The sequence below is a fragment of the Tenrec ecaudatus genome, chromosome 6 (genome assembly GCF_050624435.1).
Source record: "Tenrec ecaudatus isolate mTenEca1 chromosome 6, mTenEca1.hap1, whole genome shotgun sequence".
In the NCBI taxonomy this organism is placed as follows: domain Eukaryota; kingdom Metazoa; phylum Chordata; class Mammalia; order Afrosoricida; family Tenrecidae; genus Tenrec; species Tenrec ecaudatus.
In genome coordinates, this window is record NC_134535.1 from 143,058,790 (window position 1) to 143,083,156 (window position 24,367).

The following is a 24,367-nucleotide window of genomic DNA, read 5'->3' on the forward strand; positions in this document are numbered from 1 at the left end:
TAATAGTCATTGGCTCAAACTCACCAGCCGTTTCTTGAAATGAAGAAATTGCAGGAGAAAGCTATGCCTAGAGAAAGAAAGCATAGTCAGATTCCATAAAGGTTACAGCATTTCTTTTTAAAAAATAATCATTCTATTAGGGGCTCATACAACTCTTATCACTATCGATACGTACATCAATTGTGTAAAGCACATTTGTACATTCATTGCCCTAGGTTACAGCTTCAAAGATAATGTTATGGTGCTGTTTTACTGTATTCTATGGGGGTGTTCTGTTATAAGATTTCCTTGCCTGTCTTAGTAAAATGAGTTTGGCATATTTTAAATTATGTGATGTGGGTTGAGTTTGCACTGCTGGTTCTGTATTAGATATGAAGTTGTGTGTCACTGGCCTCCACCCCAATCAGGCCTCCATAAGCTATGCTTACCCTTTTATAAAGAGAATTGGATATGGATTATATATATATATATTGCTGTGAATATTTCACAGCTTCTTACTTGCTTTCTTAGACCCAAAGGTTTTTTTTTTTTTTTTCTGTTACTTTGGCTGGTATGGTATAGCAAGTGGGGGCAGGGGGATATGAGAGCTAGAACTATATGGGACTTCCTATGATAGTTAATACTGAGTTTCAAATCTGCTTGTCATTATTTCTAAATACTATGCACTTAAGATGCAATCATCCTCAATGGCAACCCAATATTTAAGCACTTTCTCCACTTTCAGGTTTGTGCCTAAAACATAGAGTTACACAAACGTCTCTCATAGGTAAAATTTTTTTTGTACTTCTACTGGTTTTGCTAAGGGTCAGCTTTTGTCTTCAGTCGGGATAGCTATTGTATTTTCTGGTTCTTTTTTTTTTTTTCTTTATTTGTCTCCCCCCTCCCTTTTCTGGTTCTCTTAAAACGTTTTATGAATTGTTTTGTATTCCTTAATTTTTTTTCAATTCAATAAATCTTTATTGAGTTCCCCCAAGGTGCATAAATTTAGGATTTATAATGTCCATAGAAAAGTGTTACTTTTAACTAGTCCCTTTTAAAAAAAAGCAAATGGTAGCTTCTCTGTGTATTTCAAGTGGATGATTTAATGTGAGTGAGGCTCAGTTGGATGTTACCATAAATGTTAATACAAGAGATGGGAAGGAGAAACATTTTTCCTGCTCCAAGAAGGATTTGGTGTCAAGATCAACTAGCCTGCTGATCCCACAGTAGCGGATCAAAAAGGCCAGAGAACCTGGAAGGAACAGGTGTATTTGGCAGCACAGTCCTCTGAGGGACTCATTCCCCTGAAGGCAGCAAACTGCTGAAGAAATTAAGTGGCTCAAAAGTTATATTGAAGAATCAGAAGAAGAGTTAGTCACAGCTTGGGAAGAAACAAAAACTATCCAAAAAAATCTCTGGAAGACACTAAATGAACGGCTCTGAAGCTTCCCTGGAGTATGATAGCACTGAGCTGACCTCAGGGCGATAAGCACCTGTCCCTTCAGACAGGGCTTCAAAATGATAGATTCTCCAGTGCACTAACTGAATTTTCAAGTACAATTCTGGTATGTTCACCTAGCAAGACAGAAGACAAAGCAGCAAGGAGAAAGGGTAAAGTATATAGACATAAAATTATTTGGCAGCCCTAGAATTCCCAGTTTGAGTCTTTCTCTTCAGGAAAAGTATACTCTGGCTCGGTCCCCGGAAACACTGGAGGCACTGTTCTTGATGGCTTGTTATAAGCAGGAGGCAACAGTGAAAGTATCGAATCTTGGCTTTGTCCTTTCATCTGTTTAAAGAATACATGGGACAATAAACTGCTTGCTGATGGCCTTTTCTCTGGATCTTGTTCCAAACAGAGTTGGACCAAGTTAAAGAAGGCGGAAGAGAAGGTTTTTGAGGATGGTGTCTGCAGTCTCTCGCTGTTGACCGTGTGAGAGCCACTGGACACAAGCACAGTTTCCCCAATCCCAGAGTCTATCCCAGAACGAGAAGTTTTCATTCTGGATTCTGACTGAGGGAAAAGATTGACATCCAATGGGCTATAAGGAGGACCTTTCAGTTTCTGCAACAACATCTGAGTCCTGTGTATGTCCTGGAAAGGCACCTGCCCACTGGCTAATTCACAGGCGGTAATGCCAACACTGTAAATATCTGACTTCACATTATAGCCATGCGAATCCTGTCTCAGTAGTTCTGGACTCAGCCACGGCTGCTCTGAAGTGCTGAACTGTGGGAAATCATACACAGCCCTATGCCTCTGTCCGTGCTTAACCAAACTATGCAGATGGGACAGGCCAGAGAGGGTCACTAGGCCATCGCCAGAAATGAGGATATGGCTGGCTTTAACACTCCTGTGAATATAGCCATTTTGGTGCAGATAGTTCAGCCCCCTCACTGCACCAAAAAGAATGTTTCTTATCAAAGTTTCACTCATTCCTTCAGGAAAGTAAGTCCTCAAGAGCTGACTTGCTGAACCATAAGCCTTAAATGGATAAATCACCCAAAGCCAGCTGCCAACAGTGAGAACTGTCCAGTATGTTGTGATATTGGGGTGCCGCTGGAAGTGGGATAGAGTCACTGATTTCTGTAAAGCTTTCGGGCGCTCTTCGGTGCAGTTTTCCAGGTTTGTAATTTTTATCGTCACGAGTGTCCCTGTCGGAGTATGCCTTGCAAGGTAGACAAAAGTCAAGTTGTCAAACCCTCTTCCTATTTCCACTTGCAGTTCATAGTGGGAAACATTCGTGGAATTTATCACTTTGGTGGCCCCAGTACATGGGGGCAACCAGGAAAGGGCTGGCTCCTCAACCAAATATTGATGGATGCTGGTTTCAGATAGCTTTTCAGGTCTCAGCGATTCAATTTGTGTTCGTGAGGTGCAGAAACAGTTCAAAAGAGACATTGAATTCCTTTAGTTCATAGAAAGTGACAAGAGTCCATCTGTTCCAAAGTAGTTCTTTATTTTATCTTCCTTTCAGGATGCAGAAATATCCCACCTGGAGGCGACCACGGTCAGCGATCCTCCTCTGGCGGGCTCGGGGTGGGCGCGGGACCCCAGTAATCCAGGAACCCGGGCCTCGGAGGGGCCAGCAAAGTGCCCTAGGCCCGCTCCCAGCGAGAGCCGTGAGCCGCCGTGGGGCACGACCACGACTCGTATTCCTTAATTTTTTCAATGAAGATAATTCATCCAGTTCTAAGATGACTGTTGAAGTCCTTCTACGTAAATCTTGTTTTTCCAATTAAGTTCAGTGAAGTCTTCACATTTTCTGACCTATATTGGAGTCCTGGAGGAGCAGGGATGAACACTGGGCTGCCAACCCAGCAGTTCCAAGGACCAGCCACTCCACAGAGTTACAGCCTGAGAAAACCACAACGACATCTCCACCAATCCTATGGGATCACTATGAGTCAAAAGCAAATTGATGTCAGTGAGTTTGTTTGGTTATTTATCTTGGTTTATATTTTAAATTTAGTGTTATTTTTTATATTAGCATCATCATGCTAATTTTCTTTACCTGATTCTTTACTAGTATTTCTTGAAACATTAGTTAATGTTGAATGTTTCCTAATTACTTAAGATTTATTTTTTTTAATTCCTTGAGACTCCTTGTTAGTGGAGTTGGAAATTGCCCGGGATTGCAACTGAAATTAAGTATTGACAGATAGAGATACCCTTCTAACTGAGTAAACTTCCAGAACAGCATCCTGAGCCAGGAGCAGTCTGCGAAAACCCACTCCATGTGAACAAATTCTGTTTTTCTTGGGGACACAATAGCTGTCGCCCATGGTAGAATTCTCTTGGTGAATCTACAGGTCTGGAGAGGGTGCATTTGCTCACAAGGAGGAATCAATACATTGCGAGAGATTTTTTCAGATAAATAAACTGAAAGAAACAAAAGCACATCATTCAAAGGCACACAAAATCTTCATGAGAACAGGTTTTCTGACTTTTCTTTTTTAGCCATAAAGTCCCAGGGCTATGGAAGTCAGACTCAAGTCTTAAAATCAAGACTTTCTGGCCTACCATGGAAGAATTTAAGTAATTAAACAAATTTATTGTTTATATGGAATCCCAAGGCGAGGCTCACTGAGCCATTTATCCCTCTGTCCTTCAATTAACCCCCCATGTGTTTATCGACCAGTTTGGCACAATAAACTAACTACCGCACTGTCCTTAAAAGAGAATTCCCCTGTCTGGATGGCTTGAGATCCACTTTTCCAGTGTATCTTGACACATGGCAGCATCAATATCAAGGTCAACTGTTTCAAATGGGACTCGGTGGTGATATTGAAGGAGGCAGATTGCTAGGTTTTTCTCTGATGATGCAGGATGTCTATTCAACTCACGTTTTAGCCCACATAAAAATGTGGACTAACATTGGATGAGGCTGAGGATCTCAATGAGACTCTTAACTCATCTGCACTCTAAACATCAACCCAGGCTTCTACCAGTGAACACAGCTACATCTTCTAATGAACCTCGCACCTTGAACACACTCCAGTAATTCTGACATGGTCACCCTTCAACCAAGCAACTGCTCATGTAGAAAATGCACCTTTTGACCAGAGGAGTCTGTTATTATTTTGGGCTTAAGGATATCTTATTTGTGCTTATTAAATTCATTTTCTCAGTGAGTATCATAAAAGGAAATAAAAGACCTAAAATAATATTTTGAAAATGAAGTTTGTGTATGAGATAATATTGAAAGCAAAGTGACTCATCACCTAACCAGAAAGGATAAGAAATAGATACAACCTGAAGACTACATAGAACATTCTGTTCTGTTTTCCCGAGCAGATGGTCCATGGGTAATGGAACAAAAGTGTACAACAAAACACAAAAGTCAGGTACATAAACAGGCAGAACTACTGCCTGGAAATACCTTCAAATCATGGAACTGAAATTTCTCCTAGAGGTCTCCTTTCAGCTAAATCACAAATTGGCTAAAAAATAAAAATATTCCATAATTACTGCCTTTATTTGCATTGAACATCCACCATCTGAAGCATGCCCTTGCCAATGCTGTTCCCCCAGGCCTTATCCCAGAAACTCTATGCCTCCATTGAGTGTGCTTTCGGGGCTGAAAGAAAGATTTAGGGTACTCGGCTGGCAGCCATCAGTCTGCTGCAACATTGCTTGTGGATATACTTTTCCTCCGAGTCGCACTCCCTGGCCAAGCATTTAAGATCACTTCCATTGAGGACACTGCAAAGCAGGCTACCAGAGATCAAGAGCAGTGACTGGATGAGTAGCGTGTGATAGAGTTAGAATGGCAGTCAAGGGAACCCCCTTCCCCTTTATGCCCAACTCTGTTTCCCATTCTAGTCTTCATGTGTGAAGAAGAAAAGAGAAGAAACTTTTTATTATCATTAGTATTATTATAGTTGGTTTTCTTATTTTTAGGAACTTTTACAGATAGTATAGCAATCCATAGTTCCATTAAATCAAGCATAGTTGTAAAGTTGCTGCCATCATGATTTTCAAAGCATTTTTCTTCTTGAACTCTTTGATATCAACTCCCCTTTATCCCTGCCCTTCCCCCACCCTCCCATGAACCCTTAATATATTATTATTCCCTATTTTACACCATTCAATTTACCCATTCACCTACAATTCTCTTGTCTGTTCCCTTAGACTGGGGTTATACAGTCATTATTGCTATCAGTTCCCCCTCCAACATCCCTTTTCATACCTTCATGGAATTATTACTCTCATTACTGTTTCTGAGGGGTTTATCTATCTTGAATTTCATTCATCAAAAGATCTTAATTGTACAAATGTATACATGCAGGTCTAGCAAGAGTAGTGAGGTGAAACTAAGGGCATATTAATTGGGTGAGGAAATATTAAAGAACTAGAACTATACTTCACCCTGGATATACCATCCCTTCCATGTGGCCCTTCTGTGAGGGACTGTCTAATTGTCTTACAGGTGGGTTTGGGGTCTCCACTTTACCCATTCTCCTTTATATCCGTTTGATTGCTTGTTTTTGAACTTCTGATACCTATTCCTGTTGACACCTCACAATCACACAGGCTGGTATGCTCCTTCCATGTGGATTTTGTTGTTTCCCTGCTCAATGACTCCTTGTTTAACCTCAAGTCTTTTAGACCCCAGGTGCTATATCTTTTAATAGCTAGGCACCATTAGCTTTCTTCACCACATTTGCTTATGCATTTTGTCATCAACAACTGAGTATCATACACTGCTATATTGGAATTGTTTTGTTGTATGTTTCCTTCACAACTTGCTAATTATCACTGTTCTCAGACAAAGTTCTTAAATCTCATGGCACAATGACAATTGCCCACTATAAATATCCTTTTAAATCATGTGTTCTGTGATTGGCAATTTGGACTCATCCCAGGTTCCATTGAGAGCTCCACTTTTGCATTTTCAGTGGCTATTTCGATGGTGATGACAAAGAGTCATGTTCCAAGCCTTCAAGATAACAAGGCTTTATTCAAGAAGTCTGGTTGAGTTCAAGGAGGTTAAATCCCTATGTGGGATGCAGATCACAGAAGACTTAACTAATAGATACATGGTACCAAATGAGAAATCAGATGGATTCAGATTCATCAAAGATGACAATGTCAGTGGAATTAGATTTAACAATAAAAAGAGATGAGAACCACCTGTGTTAGTCCGGGTTAACTAGAGAAACAAAATGTATGGACGCTCATATATGTATAAGAAGAAGCTTTACACCTTCTTGACATGATTGCTGAAAACAACAGGTGCACAAGCAAATGTAGTGAAAAAAGCTGATGGTGCCTGGCTATAAAAAGATATAGCATCTGGGGTCTTAAAGGCCTAAAGATAAACGAGCAGCCATCTAGCTGAGAAGCAACAAAAGCCACATAAAAGAAGCACACCAGCCTGTCCCGTCATGATCGCTGAAGACAAAGCAGGTATGTAAGCAAATGTGCTGAAGAAAGCTGTTGGTGCCCGGCTATCAAAAGAAATAGCATCTGGGGTCTTAAAGGCTTGAAGGTAAATAAGCAGCCATCTAACTTGGAAGCGACAAAGCCCACATGGTAGAAGCACAACAGCCCATGAGATCACAAGATGTTGAAGGGATCAAGTATCAGGCATCAAAGACAAAAAAAAAAAAGTCATATCATTGTGAATGAGGGAGAGTGTGGAGTGGGGACCCAGGTCCCATCTGTGGGCAATTGGACATCCTCTTGCAGAAGGGTTGCGAGCAGAAGATGAACCGGTCAGGGTGCAGTGTAGAAATGATGAAACATACAATTTTCCTCAAGTTCTTGAATGCTTCCTTCCTCCTCCCCCCCGCCCCCCCCTCACTATCATAATCCAAGTTCTACCTTTCAAAACCGGCTGGACCAGAGGATGTACACTGGTACAGCTAGAAACTGGAAACACAGGGAATCCAGGTCCGATGAACCCCTCAAGACCAGTGCTGAGAGTGGCTATACCGGGAGGGTGGAGGGAAGGTGAGGGAGAAAACAGGAACTGATTACAAGGATCTACATATAACCTCCCTGAGGGACAGACAACAGAAAAGTGGGTGAAGGCAGATGTCAGACATTGTAAGATATGACAAAATAATAATAATTTATAAATTATCAGGGGTTCATGGGGGAAGCAGGAGCGGAGAGGGGGAGGAAAATATAAAGAACTGATACCAAGGGCTCAAGTAGAAAACAAATATTTTGAGAATGATGAGGGAAACAAATGTACAAAAGTGCTGGACACAATGGAAGCATATGTGGATTGTGATAAGAGTTGTACAAGCCCCAAATAAAATGATTTAATTATTTTTAAAAAGGAGGAGCTTTATATAAACTATCAATTATATAGTGAGAACTATCCCAGCCCAGTCCAGATCAAGTCCCTAGGTCCATTATTAGTCCATATGTCCAATACTAGCTTGTAAATTTCTCTTTAGACTCATGCAGCCGTGCAATAATGCTAAATGCAGGAAGACCACAGGCCAGTGGGTGGAAAGTCTTGTGGTGGTGGAGGAAGCATCTCAGCACTGGCGTGGGTCTTCATGTGATTCCTCCAGTTCCATGGCTCTGGTTGCATCATTGTAGCTCCCTGTGGCTTGTCAACAGGAATGTCTTGGCCTCCACTGAGTGTATCTGTCCTCCAGTGAGCGATTTATCTCCATTGCACCTCCACATGAGCTCATCAAGCTGTCTATGAATTTGTTTCTCTAGTCTACCTAGACTAACACATAGCCCTTAATCTATAGGATTCTTAGATTAACCAGTAAGCCAAAACACTGTTCATTGTGACCTGCACCTGCATTTCTGACACAGCCCTCCAGTCACCATCCTACCACAATGTGCAATGTAATTGTTTTTGCCACACTTTCCTAAGGGAATAGGTGTAAGCTTCTGAAATCAGTAAAGGCTTATATGGAAAGAAAAGAAACTCAATATAAATAAAACACTATTAATAAGTGTAAAAAGTAGGACGTTTTTAACTCCCAGACATTAAAATATATTATATCGTCATGGTAAACAAAACAGCCTGATGCTGGTACAACAATTGATATGAAGACCAATGGATTAGAATTGAAAAGCCAGAAATATAATCAACTACTGGTATTTATATATACCTAATCTTTGATAAAGATTTAAGACAGAGTAAATGGAGCAGAGATAGCCTTTTTTTCCTCTGAGATCCAAATTATGATGGATATTCACCTGCAAAAAAAAAAAAAGATGAACTCACCACTGATCAAAGACCTAAATAGAAACTCCAGAACCATAAAGACTAACAATTAAAAATTAGGGACAAACAAAAGGGCACTAACACAGCCATAAACACACTGTTAACATAATAAAATATCTGCAGTATAGAAAAAAAGTAAAGAAATTAGACCTACTAAAAATACAGCATTTATGCACATTGAAAGACTTCATCAAAATAATTAACAAATAATACACAGATTGAGAAAAAAACATTCAAAATAGACATTTCATTAAAGACAGTGAGATAGTTAAGGTTTATTGTGCCAACATGACCAATGAACACATGTGGGATTAATTGAAGAGCGTGGAGATAAATGGCTTGGTAATCCTCGCCTTTCTTGTCTCTTGCTCTTGATCAGAGCAGTGTGCAGCTGCCTTGCTTGTTCTGTGCCTCAATTTGCAAGCTACACTACCTGTGGGACACCTAACCCATGGACTCTGTTGCTGTAATTTGAGGTTCCTTCAAGACCCGCTTCACCACGCTACTGGAATATACATCTCTTGAGCTGGAGACTGTCAGACCCTGTCATCTGTCTGACTATTGGTGACCTGCCTTGCTGTTTGTTGCCTGTGGCTGGATAGCCTTAATTGCTCTACAGAGGACTACCCAGCAGCCATTAAGACTTGAAGGACTGCCATTGTATTAGCTGTCTCACGGAAGTGAGTTGCACTGAGCCATTTGTATTGCTTTATAGATTAATTGACTGTTTATTTCTTGTTATCTATTTATATAAATATATAAAAATTATTAGTGTCCTGGTTTTGTTTCTCTAGAGAACCCTAACATAGATGGCATCCAGATGTCCAACAACCATATGAATAAATGTTAACATTCACTACAAGAAGAGAAAAATAGATTAAAACAATGATGAAATATCACCTGACACCCACATGTTTATCAAAATTTAAGAAGACAAATAATAAATGCTAAAGAAAAAGAGCAGAAATTGGAATGCTCATACATTGCTGGTGGGATTGTAAAATTTTTAAACCTCTGTGGAAATCAGTATGACACTTCCTTAAATATAAACATAAATATCTTATAATCTATTAGTCTCTACACTTTTATATATACCATAAAGAATACAACATGAACAAACAAATGCACACCTATGTTTATTGCTGCATATTCCAAAATATCAAAAACATGGAAACAACAAACAAATGAATAGACAAACAAACCTTGGTACTTCCATACAATAGAGTCTCATGCATCAATTTTTAAAAATGACTGTCTTAAACACCATGAGGCATGGAAAAGACTATTATGCTTAGCAAACTCAATCTTACAAATATAAATGTTTAATAACACTAGTATTATAATGAAAAACAAAGATAAAGAAACTAGGATTATACTTGAAAAGATAAGACTTTGATGACTGAGGAGGCAAATGACAGGGAGGGAACAGGGATATGAGAGTGATAGGTTATTGAGGAAGATGGGGCAGAGTTTAAAATATTACTTTTGATTTCCATTTCTCAAGAGATGAGCTGTGTAAATATATAGAGTATACATCTTTTTTTTAATCTCATGATTTCTTTTGTTTTTTAAAAAAAATCAGTTTATTGGGGGCTTATACAACTCTTATCACAATCCATACATCCATCCATTGTGTCAAGCACATTAGTATATTTGTTGCCATTGTCAGTCTCAAAATATTGTTTTCTACTTGAGCCCTTGATATCAGCTCCTCATTTTCCCCTCCCTCCCTATGCCCCTTCATGAACCCTTGATAATTTATAAATTATTATTTTGTCATATCTTACACTGTCTGATATCTCCCTTCACCCACTTTTCTGTTGTCAGTCCCCCAAGGAGGAGGTTATATGTAGATCCTTGTAATTGATTCCACCTTTCTACCCCATCTTTCCTCCACCCTCCCAGTATCGACACTCACACCATTGATCCTGAAGGCACCATCTGTCCTGGATTCCCTGTGTCACCAGTTCCTATTTGGACCAGTGTACATCCTCTGATCTAGAAGGAGTTGCCAGGTGGAATTGGGATCATTATAGTGGGGAGGGAGGAAGCACTTAAGAACTGGAGGAAAGTTGTAAGATTCAAGATTTATTTGTTTGCTTGTTTCAAGATTTCTTATTCTTCCAATCTAAATATTGGTCTGGGTGACTATAAAAAACCAAAAAGCACAAAAAGTAAGTCTGAACTGGATAAGGGTCTTTAACTATAGGAAAAAGTTCATTTCAAACAAAAAAAGACAAAAGAAATCAGTAAAGTCTTAAAAGCTGCTGAAAATATAACAAGCTGACCTTTGTGAAGAAATCTTGATAAGATATGTCAAGCTCTGCAAGAAGATGTGAAGATTGCATTGTAGCCAAGAACGTAGAATGAAATTACTGCATGCGGCAGCGTGGGAGCATTTTCCTTTTAACGAGAATTACAAAATCATAGCTTAATAAGTCAGTGGAAAGTGGCTTACAGGGAATCCTGATGTGTTTACTTCGCATCTTCTTTTTAATAGTCTTAATGCTTTGGCCTCACAACGCACATCATATTCATGTACTCCTTACTTATAGCCAGGATAGCTTTACTTTTCTAGAGAGTCGACCAGAGGTGCACGTCTGCTGTGCTGGTTGCAGGAATAGTGGAACCCATCAGTGGTGATGTAGTTACGACCTGTTGACATTTCCATTATAGACTTTAATTTTGAATTGTTTATGCATATAAGATCTGTGGGTATATGTTGTATTCAGCTGAGGGTTGGCAGAATTACAGCCACCGTTTGTGAATTTTTATTTCAATTCATTATATGCATCATAATCCTGTTTTATATGTGAGCATGAAGAACATTTCTTAGAATTGTCTCATTAACACAGATTATTTAGTTTTTTAAGCATAAATTTTAGCTGGCAGTTCACGTGAACCAGGTCACTTTTGTACTGAAATATAAAAAGTAATGACAGGACTTAGTATTATTTATGGCTTGAATCATTTAAATCTGAGAATATGCATTGAGAATGTTTCTAAGTTTGATATCCTATAAATAAAAAGACCTAAAAAGAAAGATGTCTGAACTGACACGGAGCCAGCATGCAAAATTCATTTTTACTTTTATTATGTAAAAGTAATCCGAGTGCTTACCTAATAAATCTTTAGTGACTAATAAAAAAAAAAAGAAATCAGTAAAGTCTTGTTTTTTTATGGACACCCAACCTAAGAATCATTGACTTTATTAATCGGTGTTGATGGAAACTGAGAGCACCATAGTAGACTTAGTCAAACAGACATAAATAAAGACACAGACTAAGACTCAGGACAAGAGAAAAGAGGAAAGAAACTGTTGCTGTTGTTTTTATTTCAATATGCTTTTCTCCAGAGTTGTTAATGAACACATTAAGAGGTATACTGAGGCACAAGGACAAGCAAAGAGAAAAAGTTAAGAGGCTGTAACAGCTCTTTATTAGAAAAGAAACTCCCGGACAAGGTTCTGTGGTCTAGCAAGTAGCCCAGGGACGTCACACCCAGTGAGGAGAGTGGTGAGATTTTAAAGGAGGGGTCAAAGAGAGTCCCTTTGGGGAGGTCAAGGGGCTGCAGCTGCTGGGGATTTTCCACTGCTGTCATGTTTTTTTCCTTAGTCTAGTTGTCCAGCCATTGCAAGTGGAGAAGAAAGATGGTTTATTCTTGGAGCCTTTTCCAAGAATTGTCCGTCAGCTTTGTTTCCTAGTACTTGCAGGGAGAAAGGTTAAGACCCTGACAGCTTGTCCCTGACCCGGCACCCTAGTCTTTTGGTGATAGGGGGTGACGTAAGTCATTCTGGCTACTTTTTGCTGGTGGGGGTTGATGGAGGGGCTACAGACTGGAGTGTTCTGGGACAGGTTCACTAGGCAGGGCGCTGTAGGTGTAAAAGAAGCTGGTTAGCAGTTAAATTGGTTATGTCCCATATTCTGTTTTTGGAGAAACTTGAAAAACAGGGGAAAAACCATATGGCCACTAGTGGCCCAACCAAAGGGAAAGGCCAGGAGACAAGAGGGTTTTGAAACCAAGAAGTTAATGAGGTGCTGTCCTGTCAACAGTTCCTGATTTCATCTGCCATCTTATTAAGAACTCTTACATTCTGTTCTACTACTCCAGACTCATTGATGTAATAGCAACATTCTTCTACACCAAACATACCGGCACCACATTTTTCTGTGGTTAGATCTAGTACACTACGGTTTTGGAGGGTTACATGTGCTAGGGAAGTAAGCTGTCGTTGTAAGGAGGTTTGGGATTCTGAGGTGCAATCCATGACCAGTTGGAGTCTTTTCTCAAAATTTCGTGCCTGGAGCACGTTTTGGCCTAGGGTCCCACTAGAGAGTCCAGCTGCCACAAGCAAGAAGGCAAAGCTAAGGCCAACTAATACAGGTAGGAAGACAACAACAACCCTTTTGTTGCAGGGGTTGGTTTTGGGAATCCATAACTCGAATTCAGCAGTCCCGTACATAGTAGTTTGGAGAACTACAGTGGTTTGGAGGTAAGGACCTGTTATGGAGTCAATGATACATTTGATAAAAGTGCCATTCCACCCAAATAACATGCCTGGGGAAGCTTTGAGAACCCCAGATATGCTGTGGGTGCTGTTTCACTAGTAGTTTGAGGTCAGAGGTTTTTGGTAGCAAATGGGATAGGTCTTATTCTGACTGGTGTTTGAGAGGTTATACAGGAGAATTCTCTTCAAGGGTGCAGGGCACTCCTCGGACTTATCTGAGGGAGAAAAAGTTAATAGGGGTACAGCAGCTAATAGAGGGCGCTGTAAGGAGGCACAGAGAAAATAGGTAGTTATATTGTTTATGCTGAAACATTGAGGAGGGCTTCAGCCTCCTGAATCACTTTTACCCAGGTGAATGGGTTGTCAGGACAGTTTGTCTGTGTCGAGCCTTCTATCACTGGTAAACTGGTTGGCTAAGGATTGTTCACCATCCTGAATCTCCTATACCATTTGGTCTAATTTATAAAAACTCCCAGGAAGAACTCTTACATATTGCCAATGAATCGTAAGGGTGCTGGAGGTCTTGGTGCTATGCCACCAAGGACATAGTTTGCCCTCTACCCCTGAAAGCCATCTGTGGCCCAGGGGTAGGCGATATTAAGGCAATAGACTCTGCTTCCATCCCTTACAACAATGCCTGCTCTATTTATGTTGAGCTCTGTGTTCCAATCTAGTGCTGCGTATATTTTTCAAGAGGAATATGGGAACCCACCGTAGATGTTTGGCCACCGTTGACAATAGTTTGGTCAAAAGGGAAAACACACGGCTGGCAGGAAAGCACTGGTAGCTATTGATTTTAGGGTGCCAGAGGGAAAGTAGATTGAAACTTGTGACTGGAACCCTGCAGTGGCGCAATATCCTTTTGCAGCCACATGTGTCTGTGTAGCATTGTTAGCCCAATAGGTTTCATGGATGATGAAATCCCACACAAAAGGGTTTACTCTGGGCTTTGGAGTTTTATCTTGGCTTGGGGTGGTTTGAAGGAGGCACCCTAGTAAAGAGAATGTGAGTAGGCCACATAACTTGGGTGGAATACAGGGGGCCATGACTTGGAGTTGGCTGCTTAATTTGGCTGAGATGATGCCCTTAAGTGCTGTAAGGGTAGTGAGGATTACGGTGTAAGGTCCCTTACACTTTGGCTTGGGGTGGGGGGTGGCGGTTGTGTTTGTAGTCCTCTCAAGAGAACTGAGTCTCCGGGGCTGACAGGAGGCAGGTCAGGCTGTGTTGCGGCTGGGCTGGGCAGGCACCAATCTGCTTGTTCTCAAAGAAGCTGTCTTAAAAGTGAAAGATAAGGCAGGTAAGTGGCATTGGTAGGTTGTGATTAAATAGGAAAGGTCTGCTGTGTATTAGCTCAAATGGACTTAGAAAGGAGGGAGAATGAGGAGTCACGGGGATGCGTGCTAAGGTTAAGGGGAGTAAGTCCACCCCTGATTTGCAGAGCTCCAGTGACAGCTTTGATAGATAAATTTTTATGATGCCGTTCACACGCTTCACCTTTCCGGACAATTGTGGCCAATATGGTACATGGAGCTTCCACTTTATGTCCAAGGCAAAAGAGACCTACTGGGTAATTTTAGACTTAAAAACAGGTCTGTTTTCTGACTGAATTGAACTAGGAAGTCCAAACCTAGGAATAATCTGGTTAATAATATTAGTGAAATTATCAGCCATTTCTCATCTGGTTGGGAAAGTTTCAACCAGCCTGAAAAGGTGTCAACGATGGTAAGGAGGAATTTGATATCTTTATGGAGCTGCATGTAGGTGAAGTCAACTTGACAGTCGGCCAGGTAGGTGGCCCCGCAGGTGATGTGTTTGCATTTGAGGCTTAAACCCTCCTTGGGTATTTACTACCCTGCAGATGGCACAAGAGGAGCTGACAGTCGGGATGATTTGGGCTAGGGAGAGGTGGTAAAAAAAATTGGTTTAAAAATTGAATTAAAGCCCGAGGCCCAATGTGAAGAGATTGATGAATTTGTTGGATAAGGTTTATGTTTTGTAGGTGAGGCAGAGTTAGTTTATTGTCAATAACAGCCCACCTTTCTGGTGTGGTCTTGCCTTCTTTGATGATAAGGGAGGCATGATCATCAGACGTGTATGAGGACTGAGTTTTGGGCAAAGTTAAAAACATTATGGGAGCAGGGTGTTTAGGGTCATCAGTGAGGTGTCTGGCTATGGCATCTGCTTTATTATTGCCTTGTGTGAAGGTAGGCCTGTCAGTCTGATGGCCCTTGCAATCGATGATAGCCACCTGAGCAGGCAGTTAGAGGGCTTCTCGATAGTGAAAAATTAATTTGCTATGGCTATACGGGATCCTTTGGTTGAGAGTAATCCCCTTTCTTTCCAGATTGCAGCATGACAATGAGTTATTAAAAAAGAATACTTGGAGAGGAGGGAGGGGAGGGGAGGACTGGCAGGGAGTGACCAAGAGCAAGGTAACTGAGAGGAATTACTGAAACCAGAATGAAGGCTAAACATGGTAATGGGTCGGGAGGAAAGTGAAAAGAAATAGAGGAAAGGAGTAGGAGGCAAAGTGCATACAGAGAAGCCTAAATACAGACATGTACATATGTAAATATATTTATGATTATGGGGGCAATAGATTTATTTGCATATATTTATAGGTTCAGTAGTAGGGTAGCAGATGGACATTGGGCCTCCTCATGCATAATCCCCCAATACAATAGCACCTCGCCCTGATAAACAGTCATTGCAGGATACCCATCTTCCCGACATGATCACTGAAGACAGACGTGTGTATAAGCAAATGTGGTGAAGAAAGCTGATGGTGCCCAGCTATCAAAAAGATATAGCATCTGGGGTCTTAAAGGCTTGAAGGCAAATAAGCGGCCATCTAGCTCAGAAGCAACAAAGCCCACAGAGAAGAAGCACACGGCCTAAGCGAATACAAGGTGTTGAATGGACCATGTAGCAGATACAAAGGAACAAAAACAATCATTGTGTGATCACCTTCCTCACATAATCGCTGAAGACGAAAGTGTGCATAAGCAAGTGTGGTGAAGAAGGCTGATGGTGCCCGGCTACTGAGAGATATAGCGTCTGGGGACTTAAAGGCTTGAAAGCAAACAAGCGGCCATCTAGCCCAGAAGCAACCGAGCCCACACGGAAGCAGCACACCAACATAGGTGACCGTGAAGGACAGAGGAGACCAGGTCTCCAACAACGAAGGTGGGGTGGTGGTGAGAATCACATCACCGTGAAAGAGGGGGAGTGCATGATGGGGACCCAATGCCCATCTGTAGACAGCTGAACACCCCTTCCAGAGGGGTAGTGAGGAGGAGATGGGCCACACAGGGTTCAGTGTATCAACAATGAAACTCAAAACCTTCCTCTAGTTCCTGAACGCTTCCTCCCCTCCCAATCATCATGACCCCAATTCTACCTTGCCTTGCGGACCTGGTTATACCAGAGGACGTACAGCGGTGCAGTGGGGATATGGAGGCACAGGGAATCTAGGACAGACGAACCCCTCAACACCAGCGGTGGGAGTGGCAACACCAGGAGGGAAGGGGGTGTAGAAAGGGAGAACCGATCTCGGAGATCTATGTGTAACCTCCTCTCTGGGAGATGGGCAAGGGGGAGGCGGGTGAGGGGAGACGCCGGGGAGTGTAAGATAAAATCATTATTTATAAACTATCAAGGGACCAGGGGTGGGATCTGGGAGGGAGGGGGATGGGGGGAAAAAAGGGAAACTGAGCTGATTCCAGGAACCCAAGTGGAAGGTGAATTATGAGAATGACGAGTGCAACGAATGTATAAGGGTGCTTTGCTCAATTGATGTATGTACAGACTGTGATAAGAGCCTTATGAGCTCCAATAAAAAGATTTTTTTTAAAAAAGAATACTTGGAATCTGTATAAATATTGGCTGATTTCTGAAAGGTTGGAGACAGAGGTGCAGAACAGAGATAGAATTTAGCCAGGAATGTGAAGTTGAGAAAGATTTTATTGAGGCAGGGAAAGAACTCCCAGGAAGGAATGGACAAAAGAGAAAGGGACAGAGCATCTTGAGCCCCCGGGCAGGTTCTGAGACCCAACAAGTTAGGTCAGGGAAGTTGCACCTGGTTCTGGGACGGCAGGACATATATAGGGTATGAGCTTAAAGGCATATGGACCAGTAAGGGGAAGGGAGGTTCTTTGTGCTGCATTTGCATGTTTTGGGCCAGGTGACGGCATCAGTAAATAATGTTGTTTTTAGGAAACAATGCTAGCGAGAGGGAGGCTGTGCTCTGTCCGGGGAAGTAAGCTCTGTGAAACGCTGAAGGCAGGTGCTTTGAAATTCAGCCAGGTCATTTGTCTTCTTTAGAAGTTGGTACAAGGGACTGCCTGGTCCAGACCCAGCCCAAACGTCTAAAACTCTTAATAATAGTGATGATGGGCATTGTGATATATCATTAACAACTTCCTGCTGAGGTCAGGCGACTAGGGTGGGGGAAATTAAGAGCTGGGAATTCTGGGGCCCGGGCTGGTCAGCAGCGGACTGTAGGAGTGAAGCAAGAGCTGGTTGAAGGTCAGGTTGGAGATGGTTTGTATCCGTTCCTGCAGAAATTTAAACACACAAGGAGCTAAAAGTAATAGTACACAGATTATTATCAGAGGCCCAATGAGAGGCATAATCTAGGCCATGACAGGAATTTGAAACTATGGGGAGCAGCTGACTTATTCTGATTTCATTGGCTATGTTGTGGAGTGCTTTAACGTTTTATTTAACTACTTCCAACTCATTGATATAGTGTACATACCTTTTTGTAAGCTGTTAACAGATTTAATGCATGACGGTTTTGAAGAGTTACCTGTGCCAGGGATGTAAGTTGTTGCTGCAAGGTGGTGAGAGATTTGAGGTGGAGTTTATGACCAGCTGGAGTTGTTTGTTAAAGTTTTGTGTTTGGCATATTCTGTGCCCTAATGGGTGAGTGTGCAGAAGTGGACATGCGGATACATGAACATAAGTGAGCAAGTTTGTATTAATTAGTGTGGGTAGGCACATGGGCATGTGAGTGTGTGCAGGTATCTGCACAGAATGTTAAAGAGTGTTGTATGAATAGTGAATATAGTAGTGAGAGAATGTAGGCATGAGAATGAGTTGCTGTAGTGAATATAGGAGTGTAAGAATGAGCTAGTGTATTAAATTATATTATGTCTGCACATTTATGTAGAGAAAAGCCATTTTCATCTGATTTGTGAAGTAACAGACTAGCTGTGGTTGGACATTGGACAAGGAGGGGATGGTGAAGTGGAGAATTAGAGTTGGGTTGGCAGGGTTGGTGGTGAGGTTTTTTGGCAATAGTGTCAACCTTATTATTGCCCTGTGCAACAAGAGAGTTATTAGTTTAATGTCCTTCGTAGTGCATGATAGCTATTTTTGTTGGTAGCTGAAGAGCTTGTTAGAGATTGAATATTAATTTACTGTTTACAATGGGGGACCTCTTGGTGGTGACGACAGCATAAGCAGCTTGTTGTTGCCCTTGAGGGTCTACAATAGAACTCTATTAACAAATAAAGTTAGCTCTGGTTTAGGATACTGTTGTTTGGAGAGTTTAGGTCGGGGAAGTGTATGCTTTTAATTGCTTTGAGGCAGGAGTGACTGCTAGGATTCGGTGAGTCTAGGCGTTGAGGCAAGAGGTATGCTGGGTTTAAAGAGGGAGCCTGGCACAGGGTTATGTTAGGGTTTTTGATAAACATAAGATGGATTTTCTGTTAGGGGCTTGGGGACAGCAGAGACAGGACTTGATATGAGAGGAGGTCCTACAGCTTGTGGGTAGATAATGTTTGGATGGGCTTTCCCAGTGTTCACTTTAAGGCTTCTTTGGTGAGGGTGGCAGCTGCTTCCAGGGCCCAGAGGCAATGGTGGCCAGCCCCTGACTGTCATATTTAACTGTTTGGGCAGATATGCTATTGGAGAGTGGGTGGACCTCAGGAGCTGAGTCAGGTTTGCAGCTGCTATTCCCTGCTTTATATCCATGTAGGAAAAAGAAGGTTTATTAGTGTTTGGTAAATATGAAGTTGGAGACTGGAGGAGAGTTTGTTAAAAGGCTGCTGATTAATCAGGGAGAGTTAAGGGGGCCAACAGGAGTGGCCTTAGGGGTTTCATAAAGAGGTTTAGCTAACAAGGAAAAGTTAGGAATCCAATGTCTGAAAAATTCCACAAAGCCTTAAAAGAAAAGTATTAATTTGCAGTTTCAGGGGCTTGGAGCTCCCCCACCACCCAGGGGTGGTCCACTGAAAGTCCCCGGTGGTAGGAGTGAGCTGCAGGCCCAAGTAGGTGACAGCTGTGCATGTGAGCTTGGCTTTAGCCTGTGAGACCCTATAGCCTTTCGAAACTAGGACATTTAAGAGTTGGGCTATATCTTCCAATGAACTGGTTTTGGCAGGAGGTTATCCACATACTGTACAAAGATGGACAGGGAGAGAGGACAGTTTAACAGGTCTGTGGCCAGTGTTTAACCAAAAATATGTCCCAAATCTCAGAACTTCTGGGCAAGGACGCTCAAAGAATATTGGGAGGCACTACCTGTGTCTGGTCTTCCCAAGTAAAAGTGAACAAAAACTGATAGCTGGGGTCTAGTGGAATTATAAAGTAAGTGTCTTTTTGGTTGAGTAGGGTCAAATGGGAGGTGTTATGTAGGATATGGTACAGAAGGGTGTAGGGGTTAGGGACTATGGGGTGAATCGGGCTACTGCTTTATTGATAAGGTGCAAGTCCTATACTAAGTGGTAGGACCCATCGAATTTTTTAACAGGCAGGATAGGGGTGTTGCATGAAGAATGAGCAGGCACAATGGGTTGGCTAGTTAGGAAGCCTTGGATGATAGATTTTAGGCCTTTATGGTGAGTGAGGGGGATTGGAAACGGGACAAGACGGGAAAGTGGAGGGGTTTTAAGGCAGAAACAACAGACTGGTAATGTTTTGAGACAACCAACTGGGAAGTGTTCCACACTTCGAGGTTTATGGAGCGTGGCAGTGGAGTGGTGGGGTGTGTGTGTCTGCAAGTAAAGATTTAATGGCTCAGAGTAATAACAAAAAGGACGTTAGGGATGGAGGAGTGTATAGGATATGGTTCCATTGGAGATTAATTCCCAGCTTATAAAGGAGACCCCTACCTAGTTATGGCACAGACCGTGAAGGCATTATTAGAAAGGAGTGAGAAAGAGGAGAATTTTCTATATCTGAAAACAAAGGAGAGGTTACTAGAGGTCTTGAAGGCTTGCTGTCTATATCCACAACTGTGACGGGAAGGATAGGTGGGGCCAGAGAAGGTAGCCCTGTTTACCAAAAAGGAGATTGACTTGCCTGCTACCTCGATTGTAACCCGAGGCTCAGTGTGGGTCACTGGGGTTGTGGAGTCCGGCTGTCTTCAGTTGCTGTTGGTGCCCAGGCCCAGCAGTGCCAATGGTGGGTTGGGGTTTGGGGGACTGTCCCCTGCAGCTAGGTGCCAAGGGGCAGTTGCTTCTCTAGTGGCCCTGCTGACCACACACCGGGCAAGGCTAACTGGGCGGTGGAGGCTGTGGGCAATGTTTAGCCCAATGCCCTCCTGGCTATTGGTCCAGGCAAGGTCCAGGCAGTGGATGGTTAGAGGTATGGTTAAGCGTGTTGTTTCCTGATGTCTTCGGACCCCTTCCTCCAGCTGGCCTTAGAGCAGCAGCCAAGGCTTGAGTTTGCCTGAGAACGTACGGGCGTGCTAGGGACTCACACACTGCCTCAGTCTGTACCTCTCAGGCATTAAAAATTTTAGAGGCCATGTTTACCAGATCATGCATGGGGTCTAAGAGCCACCTGAGGGGGACTGAGTTATAAAATGAGTGGCTAAAACAGTAGCTCCTGCTGGAGAGGCAGGGTTTAACCTAGTGAACTGGGCTAAGGTCTCAGTCAAGCATGAAAAGCCGCATATTTTTAATCTGGCTGCTAAGTAACCTCTTGCAGCTTGTCAAAGTTAACTGCTTTATGAGAGATGGCTTGCAAGCCAGCCAGCAAATATTGCATCATGCAGTCTCGTCTTCGCTAGCCCTGCCTTCTTGTCCAGCTTGGGTATCTGTTTTATAAGTCCAAGTTGGCACCTCCCTAGGAGCTGCCTGAGGGACTATGAGCATGGTGGTATCTGTGAGGTGGACCTGGTCTGCATGTTGCTGGGTAGCTGTAAAGATCTGCTCTCACTCATTAGGGGTAAGGGTAGAAGTGAGGACTATAAAGATTATGCCAGGTTTAATCACGGGCTTGGGTGAGGTATCAGAACTCCTTAATCTAGGTGGTAAGGTCCTGTGAGAAAATACCCAGCTACTTCTTACAAAGGCTGTGACTGAGCGGTTTCGGAGGCTAAAGGTGTTGCTTCAGAGGAGACTGAGTAGGGAGGGAATCAGGAAGGAGAGAGAGAAAGAGAGATAGACTTCCGGGGAGTTCAACGGTTTGGCTTTGGGGAGGGGACAAATATAGGAGGCGCAATCACCTCGGGGAGGGGACCAGAGTCGGAGGTGCAGTCACCTTGGTCTTTAGGAGGGCCTGTGCCGGGAATGGAGCCAAAAGTATTTGTGCAGGTTGGCAAAAGATGCAAAGAGAGGGACGGGGGCAGAGAAAGAAAAGGGAAAGCCTGAACGGGCAGAACCTTAGACAGTTTTGGGGTTTGGTGACAGAAGTTCTTGAGGTCATGGAGAATATTGAAATTAAAAGTACCGGTTTCTGGCCAGCGCAATCTGTTGCCTAATTGATATTGTGGCCACACTTGGTTACAGAAGAGGACCAGACACTTAGGGCGAATGTTCGCCTCCAGGCCCCGCTCAGTGAGATTGGTCAGGAAGAATCCCAAGGGACTGTCCCTGGGAGGCTTAAAGAATGAGTTTTTCATGGTGTCTTTAAACTGCAAGGGGTACAGTCAGAGGAGAAGGACATCTCCTGGTCCCCGTTCACACCCGTCAGTCAGGAGGTGGATCGATAACCCTGAGAGGCGTCCTGGTCAGAAATAGGGGCCCAGTGGGAGAGTTCTGGGATTCCAAGAACAGGAACATTCCCTGGTGCAGGCCTGCGGCTTTAACCAGCAGACAGTGACCTTGGGTCAGTGCCAGTGAAAGACACCACAGGAAGCTAGGGAGAGGGAGGGGCCTGGCTTTGTGGCCAGCTGAATGAAGATCTAAGGCCTTTGCTCAGGAGGGAGCAGATTTTAGATAAGGTCTGAGAGCAAGCACCACAGAACTGCCAGAGGAAACACACAAACAGATGGAAGCTCAGACTCACCCTTTGCGTTCCAGCCCGGTCAGTGCCAGCAGCCCTGCCAGCAACAGGAATTCCAGGAAGTAAACACAGCGTCAAAAGGCTGTAGTCCACAGATGGAAGATACAGAGAAAAGGTGGATACAAGAAATTGGCCTTGTTGTCACACCGCTCACAAGGAAAGGCAGTTATTTTCAGCTCCTCTTGGTACTGGGGTAGCAGAATAAAACACTGCAGTGGTGCCACTTTTGGCCTTGTAGCATACTTGCTTACTGGATTTTCAGCTAGTTAGCCATCTGCGGACCCTCTGTTCCTGTATGAGTTTGCTGGTCTTCAGTGTCCAGAAACACAAGCAAGAAAAGCGAGACAGAATGAACGTGCAGAGAAATACTGACCGGAAAAGAGCCTGCATAGGCAGGCTTCAGAGGTCCGTGAAAGTGGAGGATGGGACTATGCACTGGCCAGGAGGCCAGGGTAGCACAGAAGCCCCTCCTGCCACTGCTGGTTGTTTCGGCACCAAGATGAAAGGTTGGAGGTGGAGGCGTGGAACAGAGATAGAATTTAGTCAGGAATGTGAAGTTGAGGCAATGAAAGAACTCCCAGGAGGGAAGGGAGAACTGATAAAGGGACAGGGGCATCTTGAGGCCCTGGGCAGGTTCTGAGACCCAACGAGTTAGGTCAGGGAAGTAGCGCCTGGTACTGGGGCAGCAGGGCATATATAGGATATGAGCTTAAAGGCATATGGGCCGGTAAGGGGAAAGGAGGTTCTTTGTGCTTCGGTTGCAAGTTTGGGGTCAGGTGACATCCTGTCAGTAAATCATGTTGTTTTAAGAAACTGCTAGGGAAAGGGGGGCTGTGTTATGTTCAGAGATGTAAGCTCTGTGAAACGCTGAAGGCAGGTGCTTTGAAATTCAGCCAGGTCATTTGTCTTCTTGAGAAGTTGGTACAAGGGGCTTCCTGGTCCGGACCCACCCAAACAATTTCCCCTTGGTCAGATGAAGCACCCTGGTGAGGGCAATAAGTTCAGCCTTTTGGGAAGTGCTGCCTTTGGGAAGACTCATTGCTTCCCAAGTTTTGTCAAGTGAAACAACTGCATATGCTGTCTGCCTGTGTCCCTGGGGGTCTACAAAAGAGCTTCCATCCACAGAAAAGGTGAAGTTAGGGTTCGATAAGGGCTGGTCTTGAAGGTCAGGTCAGGGTTGGGTAAGCCCTCGATGACCTGTGAGCATGAATGGTCACAGAGGGGAGCAGAAGTATTTGGGAGGAGAGTGGCTGGATTAAGCAAGGGGGATTGATGCAAACTTAAGTCTGGATTTTTTTTAAAAGGCAGATGGATTTACTGCATCCTACTTGAGGAAAGCAAGGAGGTGTGACGATAGGTCTTGGAGCCTGTGGGGAGAAAAGGTTTGAAGGGATTGTCCAGGGTTATCTTGAGGGCAGCAGCTGCCAGAGCCCGGAGACACAGCTGCCATCCCTAAACCATTTTGTCCAGTTGTTTGAATAAGTATGCAATTGGAGAGTGGGTGGATGCCAGAGGCTTGGTGAGGACTCCAATTGCCATGCCCTGCTTTTCATCAGTGAAAATAAGGGTTTATTAGGATTTGGCAAAAACAATGGAAGTGATTGTAAAAGCGTTTTCTGTAGCCTTTTAAAAGACAACTCGTCCACCCAAGGGGAGTTCAGCGGTCCACTGGGAGTGGTTTTTGCTGCATCATACAATGGTTTAGCTATGAAGGAAAAACTGGGGAATTCAATGTCTGAAAAAAACCACAAAGCCAAGAAAGGAAAGTATCTGTTCAGCTGAGGTAGGTATTTGGAGGTTTATTACTGCCTGTCGTTGATTTAAAGTTAAGCCTCATGTGGTAGGGGTGAGGCACAGGCCCCAATAAGTGACAGAAGTGCTGGAGAGTTGACCCTTGGAATGTAAGACTCTATAGTCCTTGGAAGGTAAAAAATTT

At 43.1% G+C, this 24,367-nt stretch overlaps 1 pseudogene; it reads right to left on the reverse strand.

The window, feature by feature from the left end:
* Nucleotides 1-1,081: 1,081 nt before the first annotated feature.
* Nucleotides 1,082-3,147, reverse strand: LOC142450416 (STE20-related kinase adapter protein beta pseudogene; annotated as a pseudogene).
* Nucleotides 3,148-24,367: the final 21,220 nt, after the last annotated feature.